This window comes from Anneissia japonica, unplaced genomic scaffold (assembly GCF_011630105.1).
Source record: "Anneissia japonica isolate Jap-2015-1 unplaced genomic scaffold, ASM1163010v1 scaffold287923_len1623670_cov205, whole genome shotgun sequence".
Taxonomy (NCBI): domain Eukaryota; kingdom Metazoa; phylum Echinodermata; class Crinoidea; order Comatulida; family Comatulidae; genus Anneissia; species Anneissia japonica.
In genome coordinates, this window is record NW_022721637.1 from 778,083 (window position 1) to 793,190 (window position 15,108).

The 15,108-nt window shown below is 33.6% G+C and overlaps 1 protein-coding gene across 1 annotated transcript in view; it reads left to right on the plus strand.

Annotated features, from left to right (window-relative positions):
• Nucleotides 1-7,484: 7,484 nt before the first annotated feature.
• Nucleotides 7,485-15,108, plus strand: part of LOC117111644 — a 43,568-nt gene continuing 35,944 nt past the window's right edge. Inside the window, exon 1 of the mRNA XM_033254611.1 lies at nucleotides 7,485-7,638. The gene's annotated coding sequence lies outside the window, so the exon portion shown is untranslated. The remainder of the gene's footprint in view (nucleotides 7,639-15,108) is intronic.

The following is a 15,108-nucleotide window of genomic DNA, read 5'->3' on the forward strand; positions in this document are numbered from 1 at the left end:
CCTTAACATAGGCCTAGAACATTTTTTTTACATTTGCTAGCATACATCGTTTCTTCTCATCGTGGCTAAAATATAAATCTAACATCATTAACCATTGATCAGTTGTTTCCTAAAATTTTCACTTTTATTTTGTCGAAAATACGAATGATTTTATCAATTGATAAACGTCAGTAAAGAAACGTTAATAATACATGCCTGTATTTTTCAGAAACTTAATGCCAAATATTTAAAGGACTAAACATATGTTGTATTTTATTGTGGTTACCTACATACCCAAAGTAAATTATGATGCGTTGTTTGGGCAATGAGTCATTATTGAACATTTGATTGCGTCACACTCTAGCAGATCGCGTCCCTGGATCACCGCACATACAGTTAGATTACGGTTTTTATTCAGATTTCGTACACTTTTGAATCATTTTGCTTACGCATCCAGTCTTCATACGCACATTTTGATATTTTGATAACAAACAAATATATCTTCTTTATCAGTTACTATTGACCAAGATCAGTTTGATCAAGATATATTACTTCTGGCAACTCATACTAACGTCAATACGTAGAGCAGCGGTTATGTTGCTGCCGCTGTCGTTGGACTAAACCACCTTAATTGCAATATTAAAGTATTAGGTCTCAGTTTAGTTGGAAGACAAATATAGGATTAGAATCGGTAAAGCGTGAGCAATTCTATGATTGTGAAAAGTTCACGCCAGAGACGCATTAAGATTATTGATGAGTAATTTGCGTTGATCTGTTTGATGTTCATGTTTGCAATATGCAACATTAATTCTTCGAATTTGAAACTTTTGAAATGCAAATGAGGTAGCTGAATCCTATATGCATTCTCTCACTACCCCAACCCGTTTTCTCTCTATAAATGAGACAAATTCCGCGTAAAATACAGTAAAAGCTACAGCATGAAGATTAATTTCAACCAACATGATGTAACTTAATGTCATCAACCAAGATCTTTCATACAACAACTACTGCACATGTTATTGTGTTTAATTGTTTTGTGTATTTTATATATATATAAGCGTCGCTGATTACGGATTACAGTGTAGGCCTATATTGTAGAAATGTGCGCTATATAAGTGTTAATGTTAGTGTTATTTATATACCGGTAAAAAAATACTGCCATACTGCCACAAGCCAAAGCAACCTTGATTACGCAGCATATATCACGGTAACTATGCAGCCATTTTGTTTTGTCGAGTATTTACCAATTCTATATCCAATTGGTCGACTCTTCGTTAAGTTGGATTTTTACCTGCGCAGGTGGGCGTGGTTTAAGGACTGTCTCTTATACACATCTAGATGTGTATAAGAGACAGTATATATATAATGTATAAATCAGATAGATAACAATTTCAATAATCATTTGAATATCATAATGGTAATTATGTTTTTATATTATGAGAGAATGTCATGAGAATTAATCCTAAACCAGTTTTGTATATATAAGACAGACCTATAGGACAAAAAAGTCTGAAAAGCCTTAACGGTTCGAGGACACCACTCGACATAATTTAATAAAAGATTGGTTTTGAATTTAATACAAGATTATGCAAAACAAGTATAGTAAGCTACATTCAAAAGGTTTTATGCCTATTCATATCGTTTTGTTGTTACTTATCTGCGAGCATTCATTTCCTGATGATTAAAGGCAGTTATTATAACTTATGACATTTATTTCTGTCTGGTACCTACTGTGTAGTTATATTTTGTTAGTAATCGGCGTGGTGACTTCACAATGTTTGACTGTATGAGATTTTTCTGACTTCTTAATAAATATAAGCTACAATACTATTATTACAATTTATTTTGGGAATTGGAATACGATTTTTAATAACTTTGAAAACAAATAATTATATAGGGGCCTATATTTTATATGTTAAGCTTTTGTTTCTCAGAAAAATAAAGAATTTCGGAAAACGTGTGAGCGTTTACTGACCTATGAGGTATTTACCCGTTCGCTTTTCTTTCATCAAAATATTTTCTGTATAAACATGAAAGCAGAAATTCTAGTTCATGTCATCGATTGATTTTTTTAAAATGCAAAATGCCAATTTTAAATCCAAGAATTCAATTGTGTATGATGACATCAATCAGAATTGAATTCTTAGATTCGAAATGTCAATTGCCTCTTCTTCTTTTTTAATTCTGTGCTGTGACGAACGTGGCAAAGTAGTTGATAAAATGTTTTATTCCGATTAAATATTATCCGAATTCACTGGAAATGTTCGAAATGTACGAAATGTAACATCGATATCTAATATCTAATTATATTAACTATAATGCTATACTAATTTAGGCCAACATAAGGAATAACCACGGTTTGTTCGGCTGTTGCGTATCCAGTAAAGTCACGTTTACGCTAACGTATCGAGTAGCTATCTCACGAGTTGACGTTCGGGCCTATTAATTTTTGACGCGTGTATTAGACATTCTAGCAGTCAGCGAGTGAACATGTATGTAAATGAGGATACGCGCTGCGTCACACCCATTCAAGGATAGAGAAGACCGGATGTTTACTTTTTCAACAAGCATTATTATTAACAATGATATTAATATTAAAAATATTAAATTACAGTATTATTGATATCATTGATATTATTAATAATATGGATAATTAATATATGAATATGCATTATTTATTCAGACATATTTGTACAAAACAAAAAGTCTTGAGGAAAAAAAAAACTTGTAGGCACTATCTGGTGTCAGGAAGACACAAAATAAGAGCTCAGAATTATTTTCAGGTCAGCTCACGCAAACTCAACATTTCTTGAAATTGAGATCGTTTTGGCTGCACATACTATGATGTAGAAAAATGTTTTATTACCAGGGGTCCATGACAGCAATGATTAACATATATTAACGAGATATAGGAAACGTTTATAATTTCGTTCGGTGAAAGAAGACGTATGGTTGATTTCCGGCCATCATTCTCTATTCGCTTAGCCATTAAAAGCAATGCCCGTATACTCTGATGTACGAGTTCTCGTGTTGAATCTACACGCCAGAGAAAATAAATGAGGGAAATAATCATGCTAATAGTAATTATAATAAAATATTATGATAATGATAATGCGACGACGAATAGTAGTGAGATTGAATACTGTAGTATACTGATAACAACAATTGTTGCTGTTTTTGCTACTGCTGTTGTTGTTGCCACCGCTGCTGTTATCATCACCACCATCGTCATCGTTATCGAGATCGGCGTCGTAATCACCCTCATCTTCTTCACCACCACCACCATCATCATATCACCAACATCACCACCACCACCACCACCATATTTTTGGTAATAGTATATGTGACATGATCAGCTCAATAAGGAATATTGTTTGTCGGTACAAGACGAGAGTCTGATTATTTATGCAATTTGCCCTGTTAGCAATAACATTTAGTATTTGTTTAAATTACTAATATCTGTGTGTTTAGTTACCTGTATCAAATCACTGAAAATGTCCAATCTACTTCTATACTGGATTACTGTTTACTGTATATCGTGCAATAGATTTTTTTTTTTTCTGGATTGTGATTCTATTTTATAACATTATAATAAAAAGCCTGATGGAATTATTCGAACATTAAAGATATACTACCAGCCTGAGGCAAGTAAAATTAAAATTTTAATTTAGCAATTCAATTGCTTTATTTGTATATTTAAGTAAGTTATTAACTTCCAATTAAAAATTAGAATAATAAAACAAAATCCCTAGTCAATTTTTGGACAGTTATAAATAATAAATTTTCTTGTTCTTTTGCACAAGATCCTTAAACTGGCATGTTACTTTAATAAATTTAAGGATTTTTGTAGTAAAATGTCAGCAAATCGATGAAAACTATTTTATTCGATCTGTTTCTCGCTGAAAGTTATTAATTAATTTTATCCTTTTAAATGAGCTACAGGTAGGCCTGTATTTGTATTTTCCTGTCCTTTTTACTTATAGGACTTATTCGACTGGTTCATTTCGTTGAGTACTAATTTTCGTTGAGTAGGCCTATTATTTTCATTCCACTGGTTCGTAAAATAGACTTCGTTGACAGCGAAAATTAACGTAACCAGAATGCGTTAATCAGCGTTAAGTTATGCACGTGACCAAAAAATATGGCCGATTGGTCGGTTTAACAACAACATTTGCTTTAATATAATTTAGATTAAATTTCAGAAAATAAAAATTACAATATTTACCCATATTGAAGTCAAAAAATAACTGTAGGCTAACAGAATTCAAAAACTGGATGAAAACATTTTTTTTTACGAAAAACTCATACTGCCACAATCCGAGGCAGCCTTGATTACGCAGCGTGTATCGCGGTAACTATGCAGCCATTTTGTTTTGTCGAGTGTATTTACCAGTTTTCTATTCGACTGGTCGTCTTCGTTAAGTATGAATTTACCACTGCGCAGGTGGGCGTGGTTTAAGGAAGAACGGCTATATATAGTGCATCTTTAAACTTATAGTTAGGCCTAAGTTTCTTTGGATGTTGCCTTTGTGTATTACGTTAAATTTAGTTGATGATTAAAATGTTCATTGACCTCAGTGTTCACTGGGTTGTTGTCAGTGAAATGAGATAGCCTATGTTGCGTTTGGTTTTCAGTGAAAAAAAGGCAATAATAGCAGTATACTTACTTATTCTGCAACCCCTGTAAAATAATTGCGTGTAGGATTGTTACCAATTTAAATTTCTCAAAGACAAAATTGATTGAAACAAAAAGGCAACATTTGTTTAAAGATAAAAGGTCAGCTAATAATTCTTAAAAGTTTCGGAAAGAGCGACACAATGAACTTTTGTTCTCCAATTCAAGTTGGGAATTAAAAACGATTGCGTGAATCGGACACGCCCCGATATTCAAACGCACCTATATTGGACTTAGCATCTAGATTTGTAATTGAAAAAGATTCGATTTTGGCATATGCATAGTTTTCTACTTTGGGAAAAACATATACTAATTTTAGTACAATTCATTTGTTTTTATGTATTTGCTGTAATTCACGGCGTTGTGATCCGCATCGAATACATTCAGCTGACCGGATGGAATTAATTCAAGTTGGAGATCAACTACGTGTAGCCTAGTTCTTGTTAAAACTTTAGAGGCAAATGGAAATATTAGTAGCATTACTAGAAAATTCCAGCCCCTGTGGCTATTAAAATAAAGTCGTCGACATGTCTGGATCTTCCGGCGTTCAAAGTTTTAAATTCAGTGATTTTATTCGATACGGCCAAGTCCTAATTGCTGATAATCACACTCGATCCTATTTAGTATTCAGAGATAACTTTACGTCCCTCGTATTTTCTTAATATTTTCACAACTAACTCAGTTACAAGAGGAAGACAATACATTGCCATTGTTTAAATTAACCAGAATCCTGTTGTTGCATTAAAGCTATTATACGCCGATTTATTTCAGAAAGCACTGTTCTCAGTATTTTAAGAAACACAATACGATATACCGTAGTCGCGCGAATAAGCGCCCGGGCGCTTAAAATATTTTTTGCATTTTTTAAGGAGCGCTTATTCAAACGGGGTGCTTATCAAAACAGAGTGGAAATTGAGGGGGCGCTTATGGAAATAGAAAATCGAGGGGTTCTTATGAGAACTTATTACATTCAAGAGGCACATTTTGAATGAAAAACGATTAGGCCTAGACATCAGGAAACCGCAAATTACGAATGGTGGTGCGGTGGAAAAGATACCGGTAATCGTCCAGAGAGCATGGCTTGTCATGACAAGAATGTAATGTAAAATAGCAGATGAAATTAGTGGTGGTGGTTAGCTTGTTGGCCATCGGCCGATTGAGATTAGCAGGATGGCATGATCATTGCAGGTTCTTGAAAACTCAGATGAGAATGTGCAAATTGTCGGAAAAGCAGTAGGGCTAGGCTATAGAAAAATGTAAGAAAATGAAAGCCTGGAAATATAGGCCTACTCTTTGTCCAGGGAGCTCTCATCTGTCCAAGATAAATATCCTCATTTTGATATTGACTAAAGGAGAATGTGATTCCACTCCACACCTCAAATCATGCCAACATCCACAGTCCAGGATTGATTGAATTATTAAGGGGGCGTTTATTCAAATTAGAAGGGGTGCTTATTCAACGGGGCGCTTAAAGAAATTTTCACGTTATTTAAGAGGGGCTTCGAGAGGGCGCTTATTATATTCAAACGGTGCGCTTATTCGCGCGAGTACGGTAATACAATTAAAGCACAGCAAAACATTAGTAAGATTTAAAACCAACTTGCACCGTCTTCACTAAGAAGACTGCAGAGTTATAGAACTTCACACCGTAGTGACGAGTTAGGCCTTTTTGCAATCTAGCTGGATATGATAACTTTAATAATTCTTCTGAAGGCAATTCAACTATCTTTACTAATACGTAGGCCTAAAGAAAGAGTATATGAAGAGATTTTTTCGTACGTACGAATGGCCGAGCGGTCATGGCGGGGCGCCGCCACCTACATCCATGATAATATCTAGTTTGAGCTGCACGCTCACCTTTTGGTTTTGGTGGTGGAACACGTCTTCTCGGATAAGGACTATAAACCATAGACACCCATCACCCGTCACCCATCCAGTGTACACAATCGGCGTATGTGCACACTTTAAAGAACCAGTACATCTTTCAAGACGAGCAGGGGGTTACCCCGGTGTACAGGTTCATACAACCCCTGTTACCCTGTGTTGCAGGATGTACCTAAGAAAACATAACGTACATGCTATGTTGTTACATGTGTATAGACATTCTTATATTATATTAACTCTGTTACATTTACTAACGTAATTTGAATACCGGTATTGCATTCTCACATGTATGCTTTTGATGTGTAGTTTTAGATTAGTGTTAGTGTAAAATTGTTACTTTACGATATTTCAATTGACATTTTGTTCTTTCTAATATTTTAAAATTAATGTTATTTTGTTTTATCCAATTTTCAATGAATTTTTAAATGTTCCTTGTTCTTGTTTTTTTTTTTTTTTAATTATTTGCATTCATGTCCACCCTTTAAGTGTTGTGTTTCGGATGTTCTGCTTGAAATTAAAAAAAAGTTTGCAGTTACAATATTCTAAACAAATATCCATGTTTTTTTGTAATGGATTACATTTAAAAAAATTTATTTTGTTCCTTTTTTTTTTTTTTTGTTGTTGTAAATATCGTGCAATTCATCCGTAAGGTTGCGATTTCGATGTGTTTGAATGAAGAATAAATTGGAAGTTAAAAAATGTCCTTAATGTTAAGAACATCTGAAAGGATTGTGCTGCAATATATTTCTTCAAGATTTGTGCAGGCGTCGTATCAAACATTTTTGTCCTTAAATACGATGATTAAATCAAAAAGTTGATATAGCGCCCTCTGTAATTAGCGGGCCTGCCTGGAAAAAAAAAAGTAAGTAACAAACACACAAAAGTGACATGGATGGTCACTTTGCTATGGAAGGTTTTGTTACACAGTACAACGTACAAATAGAGAAGCATTTGTTGCGTACGGGTTGAGAGATTTTATTGCATTTGCTTACTGGAGGTGTATTTTGCAGAATTTATCCATTTTACTAGTAAGTTTATTAAACAAAAATTGCTAAGCCTGCCGTGGTGCAGCGGCCAGCACATTACCAGAGAAGAGACACGTACGTTCCACACGACTGGTCTCTTACTTAATTTGTATTGTCATTGATTGTCGCCACCAACCAAAAATATAGGCCCAGGATCTAGCCTAGGCCCATGCCTTCTCCTTGATACTTCTGTCAGAATATTTTCCTGATTAACTTCGCAACTTGCCATTTAGTACTGTAATTAATTTTTCATTCATTGGACAGAAAAATTAGAATTTGAAAAATCGGCATGACTAGGTACTAACCTAGGCCTATGTACTTAGTTAGGCCCTACTTCCGAGTTCGCCCACGCAACCCCTCCCCTTTCCCTGCCCTTAGCAACTTGCTGGGCTGGGCCTTGGCGCCTTGAAAGGCATCAGCCTGTGATGCATTTGTAAATCTGACTAGCCTAGGGCAGCTGTTTAGTCCTATCATTCTGGTTATATTGTTTTGTAGCAGGAATCAATGGCTCTTTAATCATGGCTTTTTTATGTACTGTATAAATCTGTCTGTAATTCTGATGTCACTGTGTTAATTAAGTGTATGGGTCCATGGCCCTTGAATTGTGGCTTGTTTTGTGCATGTTTTTACCCCCTCGAATTGCCAAAGATTTACGCCCTAGGGTGTTTCATTAATCATTTTTCAGCCAATAAATTACTCGAACTGCTCTGCCTGCCTGAAATGTTGGCACCAGACCAACATTATGGTATATTACTACAAACAACTGTACTGCTGTACATTCATGACTAATACATAAATTGCAATCTATTCAGGAAGGGAATTAGTTTGGAATAAAAAGTACAGGTGTGGAAACAAGGCTTTAGTGGAAGGGGGAATAGGGGAATGTCTGAAATGTACTGTACTTTATATATCATATTAAATTTATGTTATTTAATGAAATGTTAAAAAATATCGCTTTCGCTGATTGGTATACATGATATAGGAGAATGAAAAGTTGTTAGCAAATAGGCCTACTACACAATTTGTGATTATACACACTTCACTGCTCATGCATCTATGATAAGTGACCAGGCATGGGATCGAGTGTCTGTAAGGGAAACTAGTTTTTTACTTTTTTTTAAAGTAAATTTTTTGCAGAATTGTCAGTTGGTTCATTCCTAACTTAAATCTTTTGGTTAAAGGTCTACTGCACCCTATCTAATGTGTACATTACATCTATGTCAGCCATGTTATTGTACTAGTGCAATAATGCTGTAAATATATCATTTCATCAACTGTTTTTTGTTTGATTTGGAAATTGAGTCCATTGTAAGCTTAATTTATATTGCCAAACTTACAATTATTAATATAGCCACTAAGCCCTTCCAAGATAAATCACACGATATACACAGAATGTTGCTGGAGGATAGGCTTTTGGCATGCCCTGCTACTTGTTGTAAACATTACCTCCACCAAAAAGTTCAGTAGGCAGCCTTTGTGTGATAGAATTTGCAGATAGTTTGGCACAGATTTTAAAAGTTTGCTAGAAGTTACAGTTTACAAGTTTTAGTTAGTTTCATCTAAAATCTCATCTAGTCTATTTTATTGTTGATTTAAGAAAATATTGACAACAATTCCATAGTAAATTTCACAATTTTATGGTTAATCATGCAAGAAGCAATCTAGAACAAATGCTTAATTTAGACTGCTTTCTATATCTGAACAATTGAGCCATGTTAGAGGCAAAACTAATTAACTTGCAATATGATCTGTGCTAAGCTAATTCCATTTCAGGATCAAGAGTTGGAATCATGCAGCTTAGCAGTAAAGACATCAGGTTTCCAATTCACTGGTCGTCAGTTCAAATCCTGCAGCAGTCGCACTGTTTTTTGTTTTTTTTAGACTTTGTAAATAGTATGGGCTTCCATCCAATCAGATTATTCATTCAATTGATACATTGGACAATTGTAAATTCAAAATATGCAGTACATTACTGTATAGCTAAACTGTCATTTTTCTAATTAGTGTCACTTTTTGAATAACTAGATCTGTGTCAATTTTTGGATACAGAATTATGAAGATTAAAATTTATCTCTGTGTTGACAGTAAATGGTGCTCAGTTTTATACACCAAGCTGATAGGTCGAAGTAATTTGAATTGTACAACACAATTGGCCACTCATTTATTACAGCTGATTGTGCTTTCAAAATTTGAATTTTTGCAGAGTGTTTTGTCACTTTGTATATTTTTGATCAAGCAGATCATAAAAAATCTCTGGATAGTAATTGCTGCTGAATAAGAACAAGATCGTTAACCTAGTTCTGTAAAGCATGGATCAGATCAACAAAGTCTGCAGCAAATTTGTTGATTATACTAAACATTGTATTGCTGTATGATTCTTCCTGTAGGATATGTAAAATAAAGTTTTAAATATTTGCGATGCATTCCCACCATAGTGAATTCAATGTTTCAGAAATGGGAAAGGGAGAAACAAGGTGGTGATAGGATTATTGTTTCAGAACTTATTTTCTACATTAATTAATTAAAAAAGTTTCAGTGCATTCTGGATCATTGTGTATCTACTTGAGATCACAATTAATTTGAGTCACTAAATATATATATAATATATGGCATTGCTATTCATACCGTAGGCCACTGTACATTGTGGTGCAAGCAAGCTACCGATTCATAATTATTCTTAAGTTTGCTACTAGCATAATAATTATTGTCTTTATTTTTATACATGTTTTGAATTATAAATGTTTTATACAGTACATTATTATTGTACAAGAAAGTTAAATATAGCTTCCTGGGCTAGTCAATGTCTCATCGATACTACTAAATTTATGTACCTGCTATAGGCTAGGGGGACCTCTAGGGGTACATTACTCACTTAGCCTAAGTCAAGTTTCTATTAGAATTAATAATCAGGGTTTTTAATTATGATGTGTAGCATATTAATGTTTAACATTACATTTGTATGATACTATTTACCACAGTTTTTCTGAGTCCCAATGGAATGGACTTGAGTTGATTTTGCATGTGGGCTTAGACCAGTGGAAGCTTCTTTTGCGAAAGAAACTTTATTCGCAAATCAGATTGAACATTTTCAACCCAGCCCACCCAATTCAAAGATAATCTTTGATTTTGTTTTTCTGGAAGTCAGATGAGATGCTCATTCAAATACCTGTTTCTTTTGCCTTGCAAAACACTATGTTAAATCAAACATAAAGTGGGGTGGGATTGTACCCGAATGTGGGCTTATATGATATAATATCACTTAGTAATAAAGGATCGATGAAAATAGGCCACCTATAGTATAGTAGTATAGTATGTTGTTGCTCGGCACTAGTTTCGTAATTTTAAGTAACTTTTTTAGTTTAGGTTGTTTTGCGTTAATAGTTTATAAGAGATTAATTTTTAAGAAAGTAATGTATCTGAGTTGACTTTGTGCTCATTCACAGGATCATGTGGTCTTTACTGTGTTTTTTTTCTGAGACACATCTCCTGTTAAGTAATTTTATCTTAGAAGAATTGAAGATTAAATATGTAGATTCACTCGTCTGTTAAATATTGCTTTTCCCCACTAGAAAGTCCTTCACGGTTGCTTAGCGAAATTCATTAATTGTGAAGAAAAACCATATTGGTTAAATTTACGAAGGAACTAGCCGTCAGATATTTACGAGACATCTCGGCTGGAGATTGTCAAAAAAAATATAATTCATGATTGATGACGTGAATGAAAATTAATGTCAAATTTTGTTCAAGGTGATGTATATAGATTCACTTGCAATTGTGGTTCCTTGTTGAAATCATTGTTCTCTGTGAGACTCACTGTCTAATTTAGATTGTACGTGATCAAAAGATGATTGTGGGTCGAGTTACACACACGAAACTGTTTGTTAATAGCAGTTATTTTTCGTTTTACTTGCACACAGATAATGATTTTAATATTGCATTCTAAAGCCTACTGCATTATCTTATTAGTAGAGTAACTAAATAGCTCCAGGACTGAAACTCCCTTTCTCAACATAACAAATTGATTCGAACAGTAATTATGATGTATACAAAAGGTATAGTTGTACTGACACACATATACCTTGAACAGTACAGTATTCCCCTTCTCCATTTACTCAACTTTCAATCAACATAAGATTTATTTCTATCATCCTCCTGGGGCTTCTCCAGCTAATATACCTTAAAATCTAATTATGTAGGCTTTAAATAAAAAAGTTAACCAGCTTTCAACTAGAAATTACAAAAAAAGCTTGTGTGTAAACATAAACTATGAGGTAGGATGTAGACTTAGTGATGTACCCAGTAGCAATCTCGTTCATGCTCTTAAACTGAATAAATTCAGAATTCTGTTGCTTACAATTTTCAAGTGTAAATTAACTCAATGTAATTGTATGTTGAATGTTGATATACAAATATTTTATTTGTAAATATAATGTACGGTATGTAATTAGATATCTAGCGCTTTATACTATCTAAAGTTTCAAAGTGCCTGATAAGATAGACATTTTTAAATAATTAGAATGTTTATTTGTACAAAAAAAATTATTTAGAATGTTCATTTGTACAAAATTTAAATATCTTAAAATTGAATACCAAGACGCGATTCAAACTCACAACCTTACATTCTTTAGAGCACATCCTTAACTGACCGCACCATCCATGCGACGTGCCCAATTAGTGGTAATGGCAGTAATGTTTTTAAACTTTGTGGTGCTGTGTGTTGTTCAATTTTTTCTCTTCTGTACTTTTTAATAACAATTTTATCTATATATTGTAAACTTTTGCAATTCAGTATTTTACTGCCATTTGAAGTTAATAAAGAAATCTGAATCTGAAATCTGAATCTAATGTACAGTCCTTGCTGAAACCCCTGTTTTGTAGGTGTAGGGGGAACCCTGGGGTCAAATTTTAAAAAATGGTGATGAACGTTTGTTGGAAATCACCTCTAGTTTATGTGTACAAATTTTCATGCTCATCTGTTCAAAACTGCCAACGCTGGATGCTTTTAAATTTTGGGAACAAGAACAGCAGTGAGGCACTAGGGTCAGCGCCTTGCACAGACCCAGAGTCTAGTGTGGACAGAGCATTATTTATGTGTTCATAAAAAATGTGTACTAAGATTCATTTGGTCTTCTAATCACCTATCATTTCAGCTAAGCTTTGTAAAGATGTGGTAGAGTAATTTAGTCTATATGATCATGTAGATTGTCTCTAAGGAGAGAAGGGTGGGCTTTAAACTGCATTAATACGGTCAGCGGCATCTGGGTGTAACTAAGAGTAAGACATGCATGACTAATCCAACACCATTTCTCTCTTGATCCTCAATTTGTGAGCTCTTCTTATAATTGGGTTTATATTGTACTGTACCTTGTTTCATTATGCTGACCATATTATATATACACCTTAATCTCTTAGGAACAACAGTAATTTGAATTGCTAAGTTTGGAAGCATGGAAGACTGAAGTTAATGTTTACTAATGTCAGACAATTAAAAATAAAAATATAAATTGGTAGTGGGGTGTAATTATGTTTTATTTATGGGGTGGGGTGTAATTATGATTTGATTTGTCTAGGATGTTAAATTAAGTTTTAATATCGGCCATCACAAGATTCATTCTGATAAATAGAAACAAAATTACACGTGTATACGCCATCTCATTCAACCTAGGTAGCATGCTAGGCACTAACACGTCTCGATGCGCTAATTGCGTTGTCGCAAATCTAAACAAAATGGTATACATTCTTAGCAGGATGTGTCAAGTGTCATAAACCATAGATAATTAGCAATGGTCCCAGATTACTCGTCGCCTCAGATCTAAAACTCGCTATTGTCTGTATACTGTATCTGATATCAGATGTATCATCATTTTCTTTATTCCGTAGCCTCTCCTCCAGGCTATTTACTTTCCTTTTATGTCTCCATAATCCAAAATATCTGACTTTAATAAGAAAGTATCTTTTTAAAGGTTAATATTAATTGACTTATAAATTGTTTCATTTTGAATATCTAGCATAACCACCTAACCTTGTATCCTATCACCTGCCAACCTTTTACTTTTTACTTCCAAATAATTCTATAATCTGACTCAAAGATAATTCATTTCTGTATGAATACCAACTGTAATTCTTACAAAATGTTGTCGAGTACTGTATTTACATTGTACAGAGATACTTGAGCCTTTCAAGCCACTATTATTCCGGGTTTTATTCCCATGCTCTGACGGTTACTCCAGATTGGCAAATGCATGCCCTTGTTAATTAATATACTGTGAGTTTTATTGATCTTATCCAGAGTGAACGTCACTATTATAAAGTGCAGTGTGGGTTTAAGTTAGCCTAATAATCCCCTAAACAGAATCATTTTCGTGTAATTAATCTTCGTAATCCATGTTCTTAGGACAAAATCCTTGAAAATATTCATTTAACCTCAGAATAGTATCAGCAAATTAGTTTAATTTTTTTCCCCTAAAAGTGGAAAATTTCAAGGTGGGAGAAATTAGTCAAATTTTAAAGTACAATAATATTCAATAATATTCAAGGTGGAAGCTTTTGGAGAGGTTTGAGTTTATAATTACAATTTCAATTCCAATCTTGTTTAAAGGACTTAAAGAAATGGAGAAGTTAATTTATATTGATTAAAATACACAAACATGAAAGAGCAATAAATTTTATGACGGTGTGCAGAGCTGAAAAAAGTGCATGACTGCCGGCCTGAGGCATCATGATTTTTAAATTTTTTTATTCAGACAACCACTGTTGGGCTACTGTGTACAGATACTGTAACTGCTGGATGCATTTTATAACGATAATTTTCATAGTAAGAAGCACCATTTCATTTCCCCCTCCCCCACCTAATTATGTGAATAAAATTGTTAAATGTTGTTGAATGTGTGCATATTCACAGGCCATACCAGCCTCATGTGATTGGATAGTAATTTAACTTGTTTACATGGCCTAAACTTTGTTTTCTGTTATCGTAAACAAAAATATTAATGCTGAAATTCTACCCACTTTTATTAACTTGTTTGACTGTAGATTTAAGGATTTAATGTTGAGTATTAATATGATATTTACAAGGGTACCATTAAAAAAAACCATATGAATGGGAGATATTACTCATTGTTTTTGTTATTTAATTTTTATAACTTCCGTTCTCCATTCATAAAGACAGTTAACAATAAAAGTTGATGGGAGGCGGAAGAATAAAATTAATCAGAGAATTAAATAAGTAAGAAAACATCTATAGGTCAATAATTTAGAGTCTTGATTATTTTTAATTGATAATTTAAGGCCATTATCCACCTTGAACAGTTTTGCTTAACTGCAAATTCCGATTCATTGACTAAGGTGGAACTACAGTCTGACGGCCATGACATCACTGGAACGATGATGTCATGTGCCCATTGAATTGTGACTAATGTTCTTTTATAAAACTAATAGTATTATTTCATTTATTAGTAGCTACAGTACAGTACAACTTATATAACATTAATATTATATTATTATTTTTATTATTAAAATCATTATTATTATTAATATTGTTATCAA